The following is a 22,657-nucleotide window of genomic DNA, read 5'->3' on the forward strand; positions in this document are numbered from 1 at the left end:
CCACTCACTGGTCAGTGCACCTCCAACAACACCAAATAATCTCAGAAACAAATCTAGTTTTTGGTTTCACTTGCAAACCATTCACCAGCTTCAGCATTTACTCCCTCAACCATTCATACACAGTGTGCACCATTTGTGAAGTGCACTGCAAGAACAGGCGACACAATGGTTAGACAGCTGCCTCACAATGCCAGGGACCCAGGTTTGTTTCCGGCCTCGGACGCCTGTCTTTGTGGAGGTTGCATATTCTCCCCTTATCTGTCTGGGATTTCTCCAAGTGCACTGGTTTCCTCCCACAGTTCAAAGTTGTGCAGGTTGTTCGGATTGGCCATGTTAATTGCCCCTTGGTATCCCAAGATGTGTAGTTAGGGGATGTAGCCCTGGTAAATTTGGGGGGTTATGGGGATAGGGCCTGGGTAAAATACTGAGTCAGTGCAGACTTGATGGGTCAAATGACATCCTTCTGCACTGGAGGGATTCTATTCTAAATCAGTGAGGCTGAGTGTGGTATGAAATGGCATCTCTCTATTTCATGTCCAGAATGCGATTAATTATGTGCTTGTAAGTATTGGGCACAGTATGTGAAACAAAATGTGTATTTGTCTGTTGATTGCCAGCTTGCATGTGTGAGATTGGCCGAACATAATTTTGAGACTCATGCACTATATCAGTCTCCACTGTGTATGTTAATATGGGGTAAATTCTGCTCATGCCAGTGTCTTGAAGTGAATGGGAGTTTGATTTCGGTTCAGCAGGCATGTGTCATTGAGTAACTGTATAAGTGTCTGAATGATACTGTATGCATCGGTCTCTGGTACAACATCTGAGTGTGCTTTTCTGTCTGTCTGTGGTGCTGTTTGTGAATGCAGGGTTCATTCTATGGATGCTACTTGTGATACTGTGTGAGAGTGAACTTCATTTTGCTTCACTGTTTCTCAAAACAAATGTAGGTATCATTCTGTAGATGTCATTCGCTAGTATGTTTTGGAATTCCTTGTTCTTCCATCTGTCTCGAGAGAGTTTGAGAAAGTAGGATTAATTTTACATCTGTGATTCTCTGGTTATCCATGTGGGTGTAGGAATCAATCTTTATCCATGTATCTCTTGCGTTGAAGTGTGGGATACTTCTGTCCTTTAACTTTACATGTATCTCAGACATTGTGATAAACACTACATGCTAAAAACATAATGTATTGATATTTGTTCATCTTTCAATTTATTTTTTCATGTAGATTTCCCGTACATTTGACTGTCCCTGTTTATATTCAGCAGCTGTGTGAGAGTATTCAATTAGTAATTCTGTGAATGGTAACTATTGGAACCTGGTAAGTAATTCCTGCAGTTTGTAGCAAAGGAATTGCTGTTACATCTTTCTGTCTTACTCATATTGAGCATTTTTGGATTTATTTACATTTTTATCCCTGTAAATAGTATCAGGTAATTAATTGTAATTTATTCAGTATTGTACAATTATCTTTTGTCTGTCTGAGCGAAGAATTGTTACTTCATGTGTGACCAAGGTGACACCGTGTTTTATATCTGTGAGTGGATGAATTTGTTTTATTCCTGTGATATATACCTGTCAAGACAAAAGATAGGAAAATGTAGATGTACAAAAGGACTCTAGATGTTAACATGCAGGTCCAGATGGCAGTTAGGAAGGCGAATGATATGTTGGACGTTATTGCAAAAGGTTTTGAGCGCAGCAGAAGTGAAGTCTTACTTTAATTGTCTGGCAGCTTAGTTAGACTGCACCTGGAGAACTGTGTGCTGTTTTGGTCCCCTTACCTTAGGAAGGATAATACTTTTGTTATAGAAAGTGTAACAAAGGTTCACCAAACTTGTTCCAAAGATCAGAGAGACGTCTGAGTCGGTACAGACTTGGTGGGCTAAAGGGTCAGTTTCTGTTCTGTGTTGTTCTTTGTTCTTTGCATCCCTATAGTAGAGAAGGAGGATATTTATCCCATCTCGTCTGCACTGACTCAGCATCTTACATTTGCCCACACAACCCCCTCCCACACTATCCAAATAACCCACAAACCACTGAATCTACACAACCTGGAACACAAAGGAACATGCAACCTGTGACCATCACCCTCTGCTTTATGTCACTACGAAAGTTGTTGATGCAATTTTCCAAATCATACTGGATCCCATGTGCTGATATCTTCTTGATCAGTCTCCCATTGTCAAATGCCTTACTGAAGTCCATGTGGATGACATCAACTCACTGCCCTGATCTACAAGGATCGACACCTCCCCAAAACATTCAATCTAATTTGTTAGACATGATCTTTCCCTAACAAAGCAATGCTGACTATCCTTGATTAATCCTTGCCTCTGAAAATGGAGATTAATTTTAACCCTCACAATTTGTCTCAATAATTCCCCTTACACTGATTTCAGATTTTAAACAACTGGATTGTGTCCTCGTCACCTCAAGGGCATCTCCACTCTCCAACACTACAATGTCTTCCCTAGTCAGTATTGTCATCCCACCTCTCTTTTTCTCTTATCTATCTCTTTCTGAACACAATTCCTGAATATTCAGCACCCAGTCCTCACTCTTTTTAAGGCACATTTCTGTCAAAGAACAAAGAACAGTACAGCACAAGAAACAGGCCATTCGGCCCTCCAAGCCTGTGCCGCTCATTGGGCCAGCTGGACCATTCATTTGCATCCCTCCAATCCCAGACTGCTCATGTGACTATCCAGGCAAGTCTTAAACGATGCCAGCGTGTCTGCCTCCACCACCCCACTTGGCAGCGCATTCCAGGCCCCCACCACTCTGTGTAAAAAACGTCCCTCTGATATCTGAGTTATACCTCGCCCCTCTCACCTTGAGCCCATGACCCCTCGTGATCGTCACCTCCAACCTGGGAAAAAGCTTCCCACTGTTCACCCTATCTATACCCTTCATAATTTTGTACACCTCTATTAGGTCTCCCCTCATTCTCCGTCTTTCCAGGGAGAACAAGCCCAGTTTACCCAATCTCTCCTCATAGCTAAGACCCTCCATACCAGGCAACATCCTGGTAAACCTTCTCTGCACTCTCTCTAATGCCTCCACGTCCTTCTGGTAGTGCGGCGACCAGACCTGGACACAGTACTCCAAATGTGGCCTAACCAGCGTTCTATACAGCTGCATCATCAGACTCCAGCTTTTATACTCTATACCCCGTCCTATAAAGGCAAGCATACCATATGCCTTCTTCACCACCTTCTCCACCTGTGCTGCCACCTTCAAGGATTTGCGGACTTGCACACCTCGGTCCCTCTGTGTGTGTCTATACTCTTGATGGCTCTGCCATTTATTGTATAACTCCCCCTTACATTAGTTCTTCCAAAATGCATCACTTCATATTTATCTGGATTAAATTCCATCTGCCATTTCTCCGAACAAATTTTCCAGCCTATCTATATCCTGCTGTATTGTCCGACAATGTTCATCGCTATCCGCAAGTCCAGCCATCTTCGTGTCATCCACAAACTTGCTGATAACACCAGTTACACTTTCTTCCAAATCATTTATATATATCACAAATAGCAGAGGTCACAGTACAGAGCCCTGCGGAACACCACTGGTCACAGACATCCAGCCGGAAAAAGACCCTTCGACTGCTACCCTCTATCTCCTGTGGCCAAGCCAGTTTTCTATCCATCTAGCCACCTCTCCTTGTATCCCATGAGCCTTAACCTCCTTAACCAACCTGCCATGAGGGACTTTGTCAAATGCCTCACTGAAATCCATATAGACGATATCCACGGCAATCCTTCGACATCCTTCGTCAATCGTTTTTGTCACTTCCTCAAAAAACTCCATCAAATTTGTAAGGCATGACCCCCCTCTTATTGTCATTGCCTCTGCACCAGATTCCCACATTTCTCTTTGTCCTTCAAGCTCATCAACCTTATTTATCACACTCTGTGTGTTTACATACATTGGAAACCTGTCTTGACATTCTTCATAGTACTTGTTAGTCTCCTTCTATCCAACATGGTATTACTTCCTTCTCCTGCATTATCCATCACTCTCCCTCCTTTCTGCCCTTCTTCCTTTCTGCTACTTTCATATGTATCACAACCTCTATCCTATCACCCTCCTCTTTCAGGATGTCCTGCAGCGATTCAGTGACATCCCTGACACTGGCCAGGGAGATAACACACCATCCTGAAGTCAAATCCTTGGCCACTGAAATGCCTGTCTGCTCTACTGACTGATGAATCCCCTATCACTATTGCTCTTCCTGTCTTCTTCCTCCCCACCTGTACAAGCAAGATGCTTGTGTTGCCAGAATCTTGGCTCTGACTGCACTCCTCTGGGGTGCCTACCGCACCCTCATCTGCATCCAAAATGGAAGATGTGTTAGTGACGAGGACCCCACGGGACTCCTGCAGTACCTGTTTGGGTGGCACGGTGACAAAGTGGTTCGCATTGCTGCCTCACAGCACGAGGGACCCGGGTTCAATTCCCGCCTTGGGTGGCTGTTTGTGTGGAGTTTGCACATTCTCCCCGTTTATGCATGGGTTTCCTCCGGGTGCTCTGGTTTCCCCCCACAGTCCAAAAATGTGCAGGTTAGGTGGATTGACCATGCTAAATTGCCCTTTAGTGCCCCAAGATGTGTAGGTTAGAGAGATTGGCAGGGTAAATACCTGGGGTTATGGGGATAGGGGCTGGGCAGGATTGTTGTTGGTGCAGGCTCGGTGGGCTGAATGGCCCCCTTCTGCACTGTAGGGATTCTATGATTGTATTCTATGATTCTACATGCCTGTTCTTCTTGGACTGCTCAGTGGTCACCCATTTCCTTCTTTCCTCTAGTACCTTGAGCTCTGCTGTGACCATCTCTCTAAATGTGCTGTCCACATAACTCTCAGCCTCTCAAATGCATCACAGTCTCTCCAGCTGCTCCTCAAGGTCCGAAACCTGGAGCTCCAGTTTCTGCAGCTGGGAACACTTCCTGCACATGTGGTCATTCAACACACTGGCAGCATCCAAGACTCCCCACATGAGACAAACCGCACATTCTACTCAGCTATCTTCACCTGACGTGTCTTCAATGTAAAATTTACACCTTATACTAGAACAAATCTGATGTCGTGATGCCGGCATTGGACTGGGCGGGGGGGGGGGGGGGGGGGGGGGGCACAGTAAGAAGTCTCACAACACCAGGTTAAAGTCGAACAGGTTTATTTGGTAGCACAAGCTTTCAGAGCGCTTCTCATGTTTCTATATGTGCCCTGTTTGTGAATCCAACTCTCCACTCACCTGAGGAAGGAGTGTTTCTTCAGAAGGAACTCTTCAAAATGCAGCTCATGAAAATACAACAAAACTTACTCCATCTTATAAATCAAAGGACGGGTTTAATAAAGAAACATCATTACTCCAAACTTGGGGCCTCACCCTGGGCCACTCCAAGCTCCCACAATTCATAGAAATCATAGAAACCCTACAGTACAGAAAGAGGCCATTCAGCCCATCGAGTCTGCACCGACCACAATCCCACCCAGGCCCTACTCCCATATATTTACCCACTAATCCCTCGAACCTACGCATCTCAGGACACTAAGGGCAAGTTTAGCATGGCCAATCAACCTATCCCGCACATTTTTGGACTGTGGGAGGAAACCGGAGCACCCGGAGGAAACCCACGCAGACACGGGGAGAATGTGCAAACTCCACACAGACAGTGACCCAAGCCGGGAATCGAACCCAGGTCCCTGGAGCTGTGAAGCAGCAGTGCTAACAACTGTGCTACCATGCCGCCCTACAGAGAAGTTCAGAGTTCAGAGAAGGTTTACGGGATTAATACCAGGAAGGGGCAGGTTCTCATGAGGAATTGTTGGAGGGGATAAGTTTGCATGCATGAGAGTTTAGAAGAGTAAGTATCGATTGATTGAAATTTTACAGATCTGAGTGGTCTTGACAGGATGGATGTGGAGAGAATATTTCCTCTTGTGGGAGAATCTAGAATGAGGGGTCACTGTTTCAAAATAAAGGGTCATTCATTTAAGGCACAGATGAGGCGAGATTATTTTCTCTCAGAGGGTTGCGTGTCGATGGAACTCCCTTCCTCAAAAGGCAAAGCAAGCAAAGTCTTTCAATATTTTGATTGCAGAGGTGGATAGAAAATCATAGAATCTCTACAGTGCTGATGGAGGCCATTTGGCCCCACGGGTTTGCACTGATTTTCCAACAGAACATCTTTCTGAGGGCAACTCCTTGCCACATCCCTGTAACCCCATGCATTTACCCTGCTAATCCCCCCAACCTACACATCTTGGGACACAAAGAAGCAAATTGGCATGGTCAATCCACCTAACCTGCACATCTTTGGAATGTGAGAGGAAACCGGAGCGTAGAAACATAGAAACCAGAAGCAGGAGGAGGCCATTCGGCCCTTTGAGCCTTCTCCACAATTCATTCTGATCATTGAATTCAATATCCTGATCCCCCCCTCCCCCCATATCCCTTGATCCCTTTGAACCCAAGAGCTATATCTAATTTCTTCTTGAAACCAGACAACGTTTTGGCCTGAACTACATTCTGCGGTAGTGAATTCCGCACATTCACCACCCTCTGGGTGAAGAAATTTCTCCTCACCTAAGTTCTGAAAGCTTTACCCCTTGTCCTCAACCAAGACCCCTAGTTCTGGTCTCCCCCACCATTTGGAACATTCTTTCTAACCGACTTAGTCTCTCTGAATCCTAAGCGATTTAGTCTCTCATCATATGACAGACCTGCCAGCCCAGGAATCTGCCAAGTAAACCTTCATTGTACTCTCTCTATAGCAAGGACATCCTTCCTCAGATAAGGACACCAAAAGTGCACACAATACTCCAGGTGTGGCCTCACCAACGCCCTACACAATTGCAGCAAAACATCCCTATCTCTGTACTCAAATCCTCTCGCTATTAAGGCCAACATGCCATTTGCCTTCTTTACTGCCTGCTGTACCTGCGCTCTTACTTTCAGCAACTGATGCATGAGGACTCCAAGCTCTCATTGAATATCCACCTCTCTCAATTTACAACCATTCATGTATAATAATCTTTTTTCCGATTCCTTCTACCGAAGTGGATAACCTCACGTTTATCCACATTATAGTGCATCTGACATGCGATGTCCATGCACTCAGCTTGTCCAAATCACGCTGAAGTAACTCTGCATCCTCCTCACAGCTTACCCTCCCACCCAACTTCGTATCATCTGCAAATTTGGAGATAATACATTCAGTTCCCTCTTCTAAATCATTAATATATAATGTGAACAGTTGGGGTCCTAGCACTGATCCCTGCAGAGCCCCACTAGTCACTGACTGCCACTCAGAAAAAGCACCCAGAGGAACAAATGTTGACACAGGGAGAATGTGCAAATTCCAGACAGTCACCCAAGGTTGGAATTGAACCCGGCTCCCTGGTGCTATGAGGAAGCAAGAAGGTGAAAGATTATCAGGGATGGGTAAGGATGTGGGTTTGAAGTTACAATCAGACCAGTCATGATCATACTGAATGGTGGAGCAGGCTCAAGGGGCCAAGTGGCCGACACCTGCTCCTAATTCAAACATTCATCTGTCTGGGAATTTTTGAAATATGTTCAAGTGAATTTCTTGGACCAGAGTATTCTCAAGAAACTATGAACAAAGCATTGCTGGATCTGGTGCTGGGGAATGGGGTGGGCCAAGGTTGGCCGCATGAATCAAGTGTCTGTGTTTTTATCCAGTGATCATTGTATCACAAGCTTGACATTAGCAAGGAACAATCTAAAGTAGACATTCTAAATTGGAAGAGGACTAACTTCAATGCTTCAGTGCTTCTTAGTCTGCTCCTTCTCCAGTATTATCCATCACTCTCCCTCCTTTCTGCCACTTCTACATGCTGGTGTCAAACCTGCTGCCAATTTAGTTGAAACCCTCACCAACCAGACTACTGAACCATAAACCAACAACAATATTGTGCTTGGGGCCTGTGCTTGCAGAGCACAATGGATCAGAACTCCAGCAAGTGAACCTCTTGGCCATCTCTGCTGTGTGTGAGTGACACTTACTGTATGTGAGGAGCTGGCTGCAATTCTCCTTGTGTGAAAGAATCTCTTCATTTATTCTGCTGGTTTCAACTCTTTGCCTGTCAGAAGGAAAAATGTTGATTAAATTTCAGAGGATAGGTAGAAAATACGCTATACATTGAGTATTTTAGCAATTGCTTATCAAGCGCAAAGGAAGAACAGTCAAACAGAGTCAGTGTGTGATTCCACTGCCGTTCTGCAGCACATGCACTTAAATACAGGTACAGAGACTGACAGATACAAAATAAAACGAACACACTGATATTGTGGAGGAGAGGGATACATACAAAAATAAAACTAATACCAGCAAGAAGAGAATTATTACTACATGCAATCACATGCACCACTTTTGGACAGACACACAATGAGACCCAGATACAGAATGAATCATAAACTCAGAAATGTTCTCATCCATTCACAGATACAAATCCCACACTCACATGCTCTATCAGTGAGTAAATCCCACACGAAGTTTTAAAGTTCCTTGAGGGGGTAAAAGGAAGTTCGATAAAGGAGAACCAGTGGACGTGATTTATTTAGATTTCCAGAAGGCCTTCTGACACAGTGCTGAGTCGGATTCTGCTAAATAAATTAAGAGCCCATGGTGTTCAGGGTAAGATCCAGGCATGGATAGAGGGTTGGCTGACTGGCAGAAGGCAGAGAGTGGGGATAAAGAGGTCTGTTTCAGGATGGCAGCCAATGTTCGGTGGTGTGCCTCAGGGATCAGTGCTGGGACCACAACTTTTCACCATATACATTAACAATTTGGAAGCAGGAAGTGAAAGCTCTGTTGCTAAGTTTGCAGATGATACAAAGATATGGAGAGGGACAGATAGTACTGAGGAAACAGGGGGGCTGCAGAAGGACTTGGACAGGATAGGAGAGTGGGCAAAGAAGTGACAGATGGAATACAATGTGGAAAAGTGTGAGGTTATGCACTTTGGAGGGAGGAATGGAGGCATAGACTATTTTCTAAATGGGGAAATGCTGAGGAAATCAGAAGCGCAAAGGGACTTGGGAGTCATTGTTCGAGATTCTCTTAAGGTTAACCGGCAGGGTCAGTTGGCAGTTCGGAAGGCAAATGCAATGTTAGCATTCATGGCGAGAGGGATACAATACAAGAGCAGTGATGTACTTCTGAGGCTGTACAAGGCTCCAGTCACACCCCATTTGCAGTATTGTGAGCAGCTTTGGGCCCCGTATCTCAGGAAGGATGTGCTGGCCTTGGAAAGGGCCCAGAGGTGGTTCACAAGAATGATCCCTGGAATGAAAAGCTTGTCATATGAGGAACGGTTGAGGACTCTGAGTCTGTACTCATTGGAGTTCACAAGGATGAGGGGGGACCTTGTTGAAACTTATAGGATACTGTGAGGCCTGGATAGAGTGGACATGGAGAGTTTGTTTCCAAAATCAGGAAAAACTAGAACCAGAGGGCACAATCTCAGGCTAAAGGGACGATCCTTTAAAACAGAGATGTGGAGTAATTTCTTCAGCCAGGGACTGGTGAATCTGTGGAACTCTTTGTTGCAGAAGGCTGTGGAGGCCAAGTCATTGAGTGTTTTTTAAGACAGAGATAGATAGACTTGATTAATAAGGGGACCAGGGATTATGGGGAAAAGGCAGGAGAATGGGGAAGAGAAAAATATCAGTCATGATTGGCGGATAAGACTCGATGGGCCGAGTGGCCTAATTCTGCTCCGATAACTTATGGTCTCACACACTGTATCAGAGTGAGTAAATCCTGCACTCACACACTGTATCAGAGAGTGAGTAAATCCCACACACACTGTATCAGAGAGTGAGTAAATCCCACACACACACACTGTATCAGAGAGTGAGTAAATCCCACACTGTATCAGAGAGAGAGTAAATCCCGCACTCACACACGGTATCAGAGAGTGAGTAAATCCCGCACTCACACACGGTATCAGAGAGTGAGTAAATCCCACACGGTATCAGAGAGTGAGTAAATCCCACACTCACGCACATTACCAGAGATTCACAGTTCCTGAAGGAATCCCACACTCCCGCACAGTTCTTCTGTGGAGAAGGGTCCCTCACACCGACAGCCAGGCGACATTTCCCGGTGGATCTTTACACACTGAGAAACTGGCGCTGGAGATTCTTTGTAAAATGTATTTCCTGATTGTGGTAAGGAGGCTTGTGATTGGCGGAAACTCCTCAATCTGATTGGTCTGTTTTCATATCCACTCAAATGAACGCCTGATAAGTGACTGTAATAACTTTCAAAATGTCCAATCACAATCATTGCTTTCCCAATTCCTCATTAGCATAGTTCTGTGGGACTGCCTATTTAATCAGCGCTCGGAAGGGGTTTGCTTTATTTCTGTGTGAAATTGAAGATGGCTGATGAGAAGAAACCAACATCGAAACCAGCTCCCAAGAAGGGAGCGAAGAAAGTGATTAAGAAACCGGGAACAAAGGGCGGCAAGAAGCGACGAAAGTCGAGGAAGGAGAGTTACTCCATCTACATCTACAAAGTGATGAGCAGGTTCACCCCGACACCGGCATCTCCTCCAAGGCCATGAGCATCATGAACTCGTTCGTGAACGATATTTTCGAGCGCATCGCGCGTGAGGCTTCCCGCCTGGCCCATTACAACAAGCGCAGCACCATCAGCTCCCGGGAGATCCAGACCGCCGTGCGCCTGCTGCTGCCCGGAGAACTGGCCAAGCACGCCGTGTCGGAAGGGACAAAGGCGGTGACCAAGTACACCAGCTCCAAGTAAAACTCCCCATGGACTGAAAAACACTCCAAACACAACGGCTCTTTTAAGAGCCACCCACAATCTCTGTGAAAAAGCTGCGCCATCTTTTCCCTTATTGAGTGAATGAGAAATGTCTTTCTGGAGGATAGAGATTTGTCCCGGTGCAGAATGCTGTGAATGGGACTTCATACCCGCCCCTGACACACACTTTCACATTGAAGGGACAATCAAACTGAACTGAGAGCGTATTTTAAATCCCAGTCTGGGGATTGTCACGGACAATGGGGAGAAAGAATATCAGGAGCTAATTATTTAAATTTATTTATAACTATATTCAGAGTTTCACGACCCTGAATTATTTTTTTTTTCTCGGGTGATCTGGGAGCAGCTCCCGCAACAGAGTAAAGGCGGGAATGAAGAGGTTATTCTCGGGCTGATCTGTTTATTCCGCAGCTTTCCCAGAGGACGGAATCAGCCAGATCTGTGCACACACAGGACCTGAGTCCATTGCAGCGCTTTAAGATCTGCCTCCCCCCGGCGCTCCCTATTCTCCGGTCACAAAGCTGCCTGTTCCACCGGCGGGATCGGGCCGGGGATTCTCTCCGCACTTCCCATTGTAACATTCCCGGCCGCTTTCAGGGGATAGGATCAGAAATCAGCCGTTTCCCTCTGTCCCTGTGAAGTCTGTGTGAAGGTGTTGGTTGGTAATCTCTTCGTTTCTGCTTTTCCACTGAGCTGAGATTTGCTCCGTTTTAAATTGCTGAACGGGGTCTGATTACCGCGGGTTATAGATAAGAGATTGAGAAATTCAAACTGTTCCTAAAATAGCGCCAGGATTCTGTGAGGGAAAATACAATAAACAGATTATAAAGTGTGAGATTGAAATAGTTTCCTGAACATTCAGGCGTTCCGTTATTTTGTATTTTTCCTGCACTGAAATTGGCGGGTTTTTCCAGTTTGAAAATGTGAACCAATCAAAACCTCCCATTTCTTCTCCTTGGCTCTCCGATTGGTTAAGAATGTGATTGAAATGTGAGTGACCAATCAGAGCTGGAGTCTGGCTGCAGCCTCACAAACCGCTCACAATGATTATTAATAGAGATTAAACTGACGGAATCTGGATTTGAGATATTAAATGTACTTTGTTTCCACAGACAAATATTTGACAGATCCAAAACAAACGTGATATTTCCTCCACACAAGTTACAGGGGAAATTGTCGCCAACTCCTTCTCACACACAGTCCGTACATTGTCACTGACAGCTCAGAGACACAGACAGCTGATCAATTCCACAGACCCAAACAGCAGGAGAGACAGATGATGTGCCTATTTGACAGCCAGTTCTCGTACCAGAATGGTCGAGTGGTTAAGGCGTTGGACTTAAGATCCAATGGCCATATGTCTGCGTGGGTTCGAACCCCACTTCTGGTAAATGGATTTTTAACACTACAGTCTGAACCCGCTCCTTTCCTTCTCCCCTCTACTCTATGAACGGTCTGCTTCGTCCGTTCTACGCAAGAATCAATACCTTTCACTGTATACCAACACATCAAAACAAACTCAGTGCCATTGATAGGGGGACCCATAAATCCCAGTCCAAATTCTCACCTAATATTGAATCATCACTGTGTCAATTCCACAATAGAGCAGCCACAGCTCCAAATTCAATGTCTGATCAAACTGACAAATGGTTTTTCGGTTAAAAGTTACATAATGCACCTTAATAATGTACACTGAGATTCGAGTTAAATACCACCCACATCAGGGGTTTAAAAGTGGCCCATAGTTTGTATCCTCACAAATACATTCGATACAAAGCCTCATCTCAAATACATTCTCAGATTGAGATATTCTGAGAGCTCGTATAACCTGAGATACAAATTCAGATTCCAGTTGAAAACTCACCCAGATTATGAAACTTAAAGTTACAATATCAATTTGCTTACTTTGAATTGAACTATAGCTTATTAACTAATCCTAACTCCCCACTCACACTGAGCCAGATGGACAATACTATACAAATTCCAGACTGAGTTTCCTTTTACATTCATGTCAAAATTCTTACTCAGAATCAGACTGAGTGTCACAGATCAAATCAATGTGAACAACCTGAGTGAAGCTTGCATAGCAATCCAGTATCAGATTGAAGGATACATTATCTTTCACAATTGTGTTCAGAGTGACACAGATTTAATGTTGGGCCGAAATTCACACACATTGTTTGCTTCAAACCTACCACATCAGTGGCCTGTTGCTTTGCTGGAAATTTATATGGAATGAATCCAAACTTATAAATAGATTGAAGATTACATGATGAATCCCATGCTCACATTGAGTCATAGACTCTGACATACACACGATAATTCTCAAACATGTGCTCAGTGTTAGATGAATGAATCTCATGCTGCACATGCAGCACCAGAGACTGAAAGTTACATCTGATTATCACACTTACATTGCAGTATCCCAGACACTTGAGTACCAGTGACAGATTCAGAATGATCCCACACTCACACACATTATGACAGTCTGACCAATACACATGATTTGCACCCTTTAGAAACAGCAGCAGATATACTCAGATGCTGAATGAACCCCACTGTATGGTACCAGAAACAGAAACATAAATCCTACCCTAATATTCCATCTTTGTGACAGATCAGAATGTCTGCCAAACTCATACAATTTCAGAAAATACTGAATACTGCACTCGTGCAGCACCAGAAAGATTCCTATTCAGAATTGTGTTTAAATTCATATACAATAGCGCTGACTGATAGTCACACACACAAACACATGCACACTAACTGAAATGGAGTCTTTTAGCCAAAGGTAGATAGATTGTTGATAAACAAAGACTAAAAGGTATTAAGTTTAGACAGGAGTGTGGAGTCGATGTTCAAATCAGATCAGCCATGATGTAATAGAATGGAGGAGCAGACTTAAGTGTTCTATTCCTGCTCAGAATTTGAATGTTCACGCATGCTATTCTTAAGAGATTCAGAATGAGTCCCAAATTCACGTGCAATATCAGAAAGTAACTGATAGACAAAACCCCTTGCTCAACTACTGTTCCAACCACAGGCTCAAACAATGATGCAACATACATCCTGCAGCAGAAAATGCAAGATACATATGACATATGGTACAGATATATTGCACCAGAGAATGAGAGATACAGAATGAATCCAGCCACAATGAAGGAACAGCGATATATTTCCAAGTGAGAATGGTAAGTGACTTGGAGGGTAAGGTCCATTTAATGGTGTTTCCATGAGTCAACTGTTCTTGTCCTTCTCTCGACGGTAGTGCTCTTTGGTTTGAAAGATGCTACTGAAGGAACCTTTGTGAGTTCCAGTAGCTCATCTTGGAGGTAGTAAGTACTGCTGCCACTGTATGTCACTGGTCAAGGGCATGTGTGTTTACAGATGGGATGTCAATCATGAGGGATGCTTTGTCCGGGATGGTGTCAAACCTCTTGAGTGTTGCTGGTGCTGCATTAACCCAGGCAAGTGGAGATTAATCCATCATACTCCTGATTTGTGCCTGGTAGATGGTGAACAGTGTTTGGCAGTTAGGATCTTTGTTACTCACCATGGGATTTTGTGTCTCTGACCTGCCTTGTAGCCCTTGTATTACATGGCTAGTCCAATTGAAGGTAATCACAAACATATTGATATGATTTCATTTAATGTCAAGGGACAATGGTTAGATTCTTTCTTGTTGGAAATGGTCTTTGTCTGGTACATGTGTGGTGTGATTGTTATTTGCCACTTCTCAGCCCAAGCTTGGATACTGTCCAGTTCTTGCTGCATTTGCGAGTGGGCTGCTTCGGTAACTGAAGAGTCCTGAATGGTGCTAAAAATTGCACAGTCATCAGCGAGCATCTCCAGTTCTGACCTTATGGTGGAAGGGTCTGGGACAGTAACTTGACAAACTCGGGAAATGATCTCCTGAGGATGAAATGACTGACCACCACAACCATCTTACTTTATGCTGGATAAAGTTCCAACCAGTGGAGAGGTTTCCATGATTCCCATCGACTTTGCTTTTGCTGAGGATCCTTGATGCTGAACTCGGTCAAATCCTGTTTTGATGTCGAGGGCAGTCACTCTCATCTCATCTCAGAGGATCGTTAGTCAGTGGAATTCCCTTCCCCAGACAACAGTTGAGGCTGGATCATTGAATATGTTCCAGGCTGAATTAGACAGATTATACAAGGGAGTGAATGGTTGCTGCAAAAGTTTGAAAAGTCGATTTGCAGCCACAATTATTTCCTTGGTCCATTCATAGGATGTGCGCATCACTGGCCAGCATTTATTACCCATCCACGGATCGAGTCAACCACATTGCTGTCGCTCTGAAGTCACATGTAGGCCACACAAGGTAATTTCATCAGATTTCCTGCCCTAAAGCACATTAGTGAACCAGATGGATTTTTCCAACAATGGTTCCATCGCCATCACTAGATTCTTATTTTCAAATTACTTTTGATTGAAATCAAATTCTACCATCTGCTGTGGAGGGTTTCGAACCTGGGTCCCCAGAACATTAGCTGAGTTTCCAGATTAATAGTCTAGCGATGATACCACGAGACCATCGCCTCCCCTTCTTGAATGATGGTGCAGGACTGAGGGGCTGAATGGCCTGACTCCTGCCCGTATTTCTAATATGATAGTAACCGTCATAATTGATTCCATTTTATTTTGATTTTTGGTTTTCATCTATATTTTCTCTTGATTTTGCTTTCAGCTGGCAGTTGTTCATCATTCTTCAATTCACACCTCCTTCAGACACATCTCTGTTTGCTGTTACTTGTTCCTTTCCCACTCCCTTTAGCCTTGCAGCACCAATTATTTTATTACTTAATCGCTCCTGCCCTCCACCTTGCTTTGGAAAGCACAAGACAAAAGGTTCCACTAATATTAGTAATGAGGCAGGAGCAGGATTAATTAATAATCTGACAGTAAATAAACATCAAACACTGAGTGACCACAATATGTTAGAGGCAGACATTCAGTGCGAGGAGAAAGGACACACGCAGGTCACAGTTTTGACCTTAAGTAAGGCCGAGAAGGGTGAAATGTGTTGTAAACTGAACACGTTAAAATCCGTCCAGCTATGAAGAGGCCAATCAAGGGAACAATCAGAGAGACTGAAAAAAGTATTTCATACAATGTGTATCTAATGCAAGCCTGAAGAAATGAAACTTCACTTTCTCAGTTTATGGTGATTTTGGGAACTGAATTTCATGTTTTAAACCAGTAATTAAGAAAAAAATAGTGATTTCTGTAAATAAGGATTAACTCTGTCTTTAACGTGATGCTGTGTCCACTGTGCTGATATTCTTGTCCTTCTGAATAGTACATGTCACAGGGAGCACGCTGCTGCCCATATAAGCATGGTGGCTTACTGCAGAGTGCCCCGGAGATCAGAAATAGTGCAGTTAATATGTCTAAACTTCACTAGATTGTTTTCATTGAAGAAAATAGCTTTTTTTCTATTCGGACAATCATAGAGTGATGGTGAATAATTCAAGATCATTCGGATCATCACGCCTGTGTCAGCTGTTTGGGAGAAACGGGCTGAAAGGGAAAAACCGTGGCTTGTGTATCTTTGCAACATTTACAGCTTGTGTCCGTGTGTGAGTAAATGGCATTTTAGCGATCTGTTGTTCATTCAAATGTTAACTAGTAGCGAGAAGCGGAAGAAAATTACAGCATCCTGGGCGGAAATGTCAAATCATTTTGAAGGAGCCGCTGAGGAATTATTTTTGCTGTTGCTCAAAACATAATAGCAGAGAATGGTTTCGATCCATCGACCTCTGGGTTATGGGCCCAGCACGCTTCCGCTGCGCCACTCTCCTACACAACTAAGATTGCCTGCGAGCTATTGTGAATGTGTCACAGGTATTCACTTCCGTGTTCATCATTGGAGTGCATGCGCTCGGCTGCTCCCCCTGGCGCCAGAATTCCACTGTCACCAAGAATGGAAAACACAGAAAGACACACAGACGAAGCGACAGATAGTCAGGATACACAAGATCACACACAGGCAAAGGAGAATGGACTGAGTGGTCATTAATGTAAATCCCAAGATGTCTCCTGTTTCTAACCACCTTCTTCTTGTTTAATTCTGCTTCCTTGTTTCTAAATAGATCCTCTGCTGTGGAACTGCGATCTCTGCTGTGGAACTGTGATCTCTGCTGCGGACCTGTGATAGGAATAGATTGTGAGCAACTTAATTCCACACTCTCACACAGTCATAGATTGAGAGGGAGTTTATTCCACACTGACATACAGTAATAGAGAGAGAGAGATAAACTCTCACACAAGAAAAGATTGAGAGAGATTGAATCCACACAGACACACAGTAATAGATTGAGAGAGAGTTAATTCCAAACTGACACAGTAATAGATTGAGAGCCGAGTTAATTCCACACTCACATACTGTAATAGATTGAGAGAGAGATAATTCCACACTGACACAGTAATAGACTGAGAGAGAGATAATTCCGTACTCTCACACAGTAATAGATTGAGAGAGAATTCCACATTCACACTAATAGATTGCGTGAGAGTTAATTCCACACTGACAAACAGTAATAGATTGAGAGAGAGTTAATTCCACATTCACATACAGTAATAGATTGGGAGAGAGATAATTCCACACTGACACAGTAATAGATTGAGAGAGAGATAATTCCACACTTACACACAGTAATAGATTGGGAGAGAGATAATTCCACACATACACAGTAATAGATTGAGAGTTAATTCCACATTGACATACAGTAATATGTTGAGACAGAGAGGTAAATCCACATTGACACACAGTAATAGATTGAGAGAGAGATAATTCCGTACTCTCACACAGTAATAGATTGAGAGAGCGATAATTCTGTACTCTCACACAGTAATAGATTGAGAGAGAATTCCACATTCACACTAATAGATTGCGTGAGAGTTAATTCCACACTGACAAACAGTAATAGATTGAGAGAGAGTTAATTCCACACTGACAAACAGTAATAGATTGAGAGAGAGTTAATTCCACACTCATACAGGTAATAGATTGAGGGACCGTTAATCCCACAGTCACACACATAAATAGTTGAGAGGGAGTGAATTCCACTCCGATACATAGTAATAGATTGAGAGAGAGTTAATTCCAGACTGACACAGTAATAAATTGAGAGAGTTATTTCCACTCTCTCACACAGTAATAGATTGAGAGAGAGTTAATTCCACACACTCTCACTGTAATAGATTGAGAGAGAGCTAATTCCACACTCTCTCACTGTAATATATTGAGAGAGAGTCAATTCCACATTCACACACAGGAATAGATTGAGAGTTAATTCCATGCTCTCACACAGCAACAGATTGAGAGAGAGTTAATTCCACACGTACACACAGTAATAGATTGTGAGAGAGTGAATTCCACACTGACACAGGAATAGATTAAGAGAGAGATAATTCCACACTCTCTCACTGAAATAGATTGAGAGAGAGATAATTCCACACTCTCTCACTGTAATAGATTGAGAGAGAGATAATTCCACACTCTCTCACTGTAATAGATTGAGAGAGAGATAATTCCACATTCACACACACTAATAAATTGAGAGTTAATTCCATGCTCTCTCGCAGCAACAGATTGAGAGGGAGTTAATTCCACACGTACACACAGTAATAGATTGTGAGAGAGTTAATTCCACACTGACTCAGGAATAGATTGAGAGAGAGTTAATTCAACACACTTTCACAGTAATAGATTGAAGGTTAATTCCACACTAACACGCAGTAAGAGATTGAGACAGAATTAATTCCACAGGAACATACAGTAATAGATTGAGAGAGAGTGAATTCCACACTCTCTCACACTAATAGATTGAGAGAGAGTTAATTTCACTTTCATACAAATAATAGATTGAGAGAACGTTAATTCCACACTCTCACACAATAAAAGATTGAGAGAGTGAATCCACACAGATTCACAGTAATAGATTGAGAGAGCGTTTATTCCAGCCTGACACACAGTAATACATTGAGAGAGTTATTTCCACACTGACACTGTAATAGATAGAGAGTTAATTCCACACTCTCACATACAGTAATAGATTAGAGAGTTAGTTGCACTCTGACACAGTAATAGATTTAGGGAGTTAATTCCACACTGACACACAGTAGTAGTTTGAGAGAAAGTTAATTCCACACCCTCACGCAGTAATAGATTGGCAGTAAATTGCACACGCACACATGGTAATAGATTGAGAGGGAGATCATTTGACACTGACACGCAGTAATAGATTGAGAGAGAGTTAATTGCGCGCACACACACAACACACACACAACACACGGTAATAGATGAAAGAGAGAGTTAATTCCACACTGACACAGTAATAGATTGAGACAGAGAGTTAATTCCAAAATTTCACAGAGTAATAGATTGAGAGAGAGTCAATTCCACATTCACACACAGTAACAGACTGAGAGAGAGTTAATTCAACACTGACACACAATCGTAGATTGAGAGAGAGTTAGTTCCACTCTCACACAATAATAGATTGACAGACAGATGATTCCACACACACACAGTAATAGATTGGAAGGGAGTTAATTCCACACTGACACACAGTAATAGATTGAGAGAGAGTTAATTCAACACTGACGGACAGTAATAGATTGAGAGAGTTAATTCCACACTGACATGCAGGAATAGATTGAGAGAGCGCTAATTCCACACATAGGCACACACACACACACACACACACACACACACACACAGTCAGAGATTGAGGGAGTTAATTCCACACTCTCACACAATAATGGATTGAGAGAGTTAATTCCACACTCACACACAGTAATAGATTGAGAGAGAGAGTTTGTTCCACTGTCACACAGTAATATATTGAGACAGTTAATTCCAGACTGACACACAGAAACAGATTGAGAGAGAGTTATTTCCGCACTCTCACACGGTAATAGATTGAGTGAGAGTTAATTCCACAGTCAGACAGTAATAGATTGAGTTAATTCCACACACACACAGTAATTGATTGAAAGAGAGATAATTCCACACTCACGCACAGTAATTGAGAGAAGGTTAATTCTACACTCACACGCAATGATAGATTGAGAGGGAGTTAATTCCACATTCAAACACAGTAATAGATTCAGAGAGAGTTAATTCAATACTGGCACACAGTAAAAGATTGAGGGAGAGTTAATTCCCTGCTCGGACACAGTAATAGATTGAGATATAATTCCACACTGACACACGGTAATTGATTGAGAGAGTCAATTCCACACTCTCACAATGTAACAGATTGAGAGTTAATTCCATAGTGACATTGAGTAATAGACTGAGAGACAGTTAATTCCACATTCATACAAGTAATAAATTGAGGGACCGTTAATTCCACACTCTCACACAATAAAAGATTGAGAGTTACTTCCACACTCTCACACAATGATCGATTGAGAATTAATTCCACACTCTCTCACAGTAATAGATTGAGAGAGTTACTTCCACACTCTCTCACAATAATAGATTGAGAGAGAGTTAATTCAACACTGACACACATGAATAGATTGAGACAGGGTTAATTCCGCACCCCCACACAATGATCGATTGAGAGAGAGTTAATTCCCCACACTCACTATGAAGCTCAGTTAATCAACACATACATTTTCAACTGGGCCATTGTCACATTGTCTAATTTGGTAAAGCCAGAGGTACAGTAATTATTTACTATCTCTGCCATACCCTCTGCTGCAGTGAGCAGTTTACCCTGCTTGGCCCTTATGAACCCCACTTTATCCTTCACTAATCCTTTACAATTAATATGTTTGAAGAAGATGTTATGATTTGTATTAGCGCAGCCTGCTAACATTTCCTCATGCTTCCTCTTCATTATTCCAGATTTAGCCTCTCTCCTGCATTTTGAGCTGTTTTTCCTGATTTCTATTGCTATTATTATTCCAGCATAATCATATGCCTCTTTTTTCTTCCTTATTTTCTTGTCAATAACCTTAGACATCCAGGATACCCTAGCTTTGGACACCACATATTTGTGTCTGGTGGCTATGTACCTGGCTGGCATCCCATTCAACTCAACTTTGAAAGTCTCCCATTTGTCAACCACTGTTTTATCCTCGCAATTTGCCACATTTTGCCCTCACTTAATCTATCTGTTTCCTTTTGAAGCCTCCTTACGTATACTTCACAATTAATTTCTTATCTATCTTTATGCTGTCAGCAAATTTAGCAATGGTACCTTCAGTCCCTTCACCTAAGCAATTTTTATAAATTGTAACAATTTGTAGCCCCAGCATGAATACACCACTCATCAGATCCTGCCACCCAGAGAAAGAACCATTTGTGCGAATTCTTTTTGACCTGTTAGCTAGCCAACCATCAATCCATGCCAAAATGATACGCCCAAAACCATGAATGTTTATTTTACACAATAACCTTTAATTTGGCACTTTGGCAAATGTCTTCTGGAAATGTAAGAACAGGACATCCACCGGTTCCCCATTCACAGCACATGGGCCTCTTTCAAAAAACTCCAATAATTTAGTTAAACATGATTTCCCTTTCAGAAAACCATATTGACTCTGCCTGATTGCCTTGTATTTTTTCCAAGTTGTAATATCTGTAATATCTTTCAGAATGGCTTCTAACATTTTCCCGATGACAGCTGTTAGGCCAACAGCCTGTAGTTTCCTGCTTTCTGTCTCCATCCCTTTTTGAATCAAGGGATTACATTTGTCATATTTCAACCTAATGGAACATTCTCCAAAGCCAGGGAATTTTGCAAAATTAAAACAAATGCATCAACTATCTCATTCGCCACTACTTTCATGTCCTTCACGAGAAGTCCATCTGGACCCAGGAATTTGTCAGCCTGTCGACCCGACAATTTGCTCAATACCACTTTCCCTGTTGATTGGAATTTTCCTGTGTTCCTCCCTCCCTTCCATTTGCTGGTTTACAGCTATTTCTGGGATGTTACTTGTATCCTCTATAGTGAACACCAATGAAAAATACATTTGCCAATACCCTGTTTTCCATTATCAATCCCCCAGTTGCACTTTCTATAGAACCAATGCTCACTCTGCTAACTCTTTTCTTGTTCAACTATCTGCAGAATCTCTGACTATCCACCTTCATATCACTGGCTACTTGTCAGCTTCAACTTGGAAATTTCCTGATAAATGCAGCTTTATCAATTGTTTGTGGACAATTCAACATTTCCACCATCCTCTGTAAAGAAGCTTTTTCTGAAATTACTCCTGAAATGCGCCTCTGTCATTTTACAGTGAGGTTCCCCATTCAGAGCCAATAGTTTATCTCTGTGTACCCTGTCAAATCATTCATTGTAAACATCTCACTTACATCATCCCTTAATCTTCCATATTCAGGTAATGACAGGGCTTGTCTTTGCAATCTGTCCTCATCATTTGAGTCTGGTCTCACTGGTGAAATTCTGTTGCTCCCACTCCAAGGCCAATCTAACCTTCTTGAGGTGTGTTGTCCAGACTGAACGCAGTGATCTAAATGGGCTCTAAACAAGAGTTTTATATAACTGTAGCACGAGTTCCAATTCTTCGTATTCTGTTCACTTTGTTACATTATTTTTTACCTTCCTGTCCACTAGCTGATAATGATGTCTGTACACGGCTCTCTGTTCCTCCACAGTTTCGTGCATCCCGCCACAAACATAACCACCCTGCTCTATTACATAACAAGGAAATTTCAAACTTAATGTGTTTCCCAAAGATAATCTGTTACTGCTCCATCACTAATAACGTTCTCCGTTGTTCTTTCAGCCGGTGTAAATCCAGAGAATGGAAGG

At 42.8% G+C, this 22,657-nt stretch overlaps 1 non-coding gene across 1 annotated transcript; it reads left to right on the forward strand.

Moving 5' to 3' along the window:
- The first annotated feature begins 12,139 nt into the window (after positions 1-12,139).
- trnal-uaa (transfer RNA leucine (anticodon UAA)) lies at positions 12,140-12,222 on the forward strand. Its single transcript has one exon. It is a non-coding gene; the product is annotated as a tRNA-Leu (tRNA).
- The last annotated feature ends 10,435 nt before the right edge of the window (positions 12,223-22,657 follow it).

Source organism: Mustelus asterias, unplaced genomic scaffold (genome assembly GCF_964213995.1).
Source record: "Mustelus asterias unplaced genomic scaffold, sMusAst1.hap1.1 HAP1_SCAFFOLD_35, whole genome shotgun sequence".
NCBI classification, from domain to species: Eukaryota; Metazoa; Chordata; class Chondrichthyes; order Carcharhiniformes; family Triakidae; genus Mustelus; species Mustelus asterias.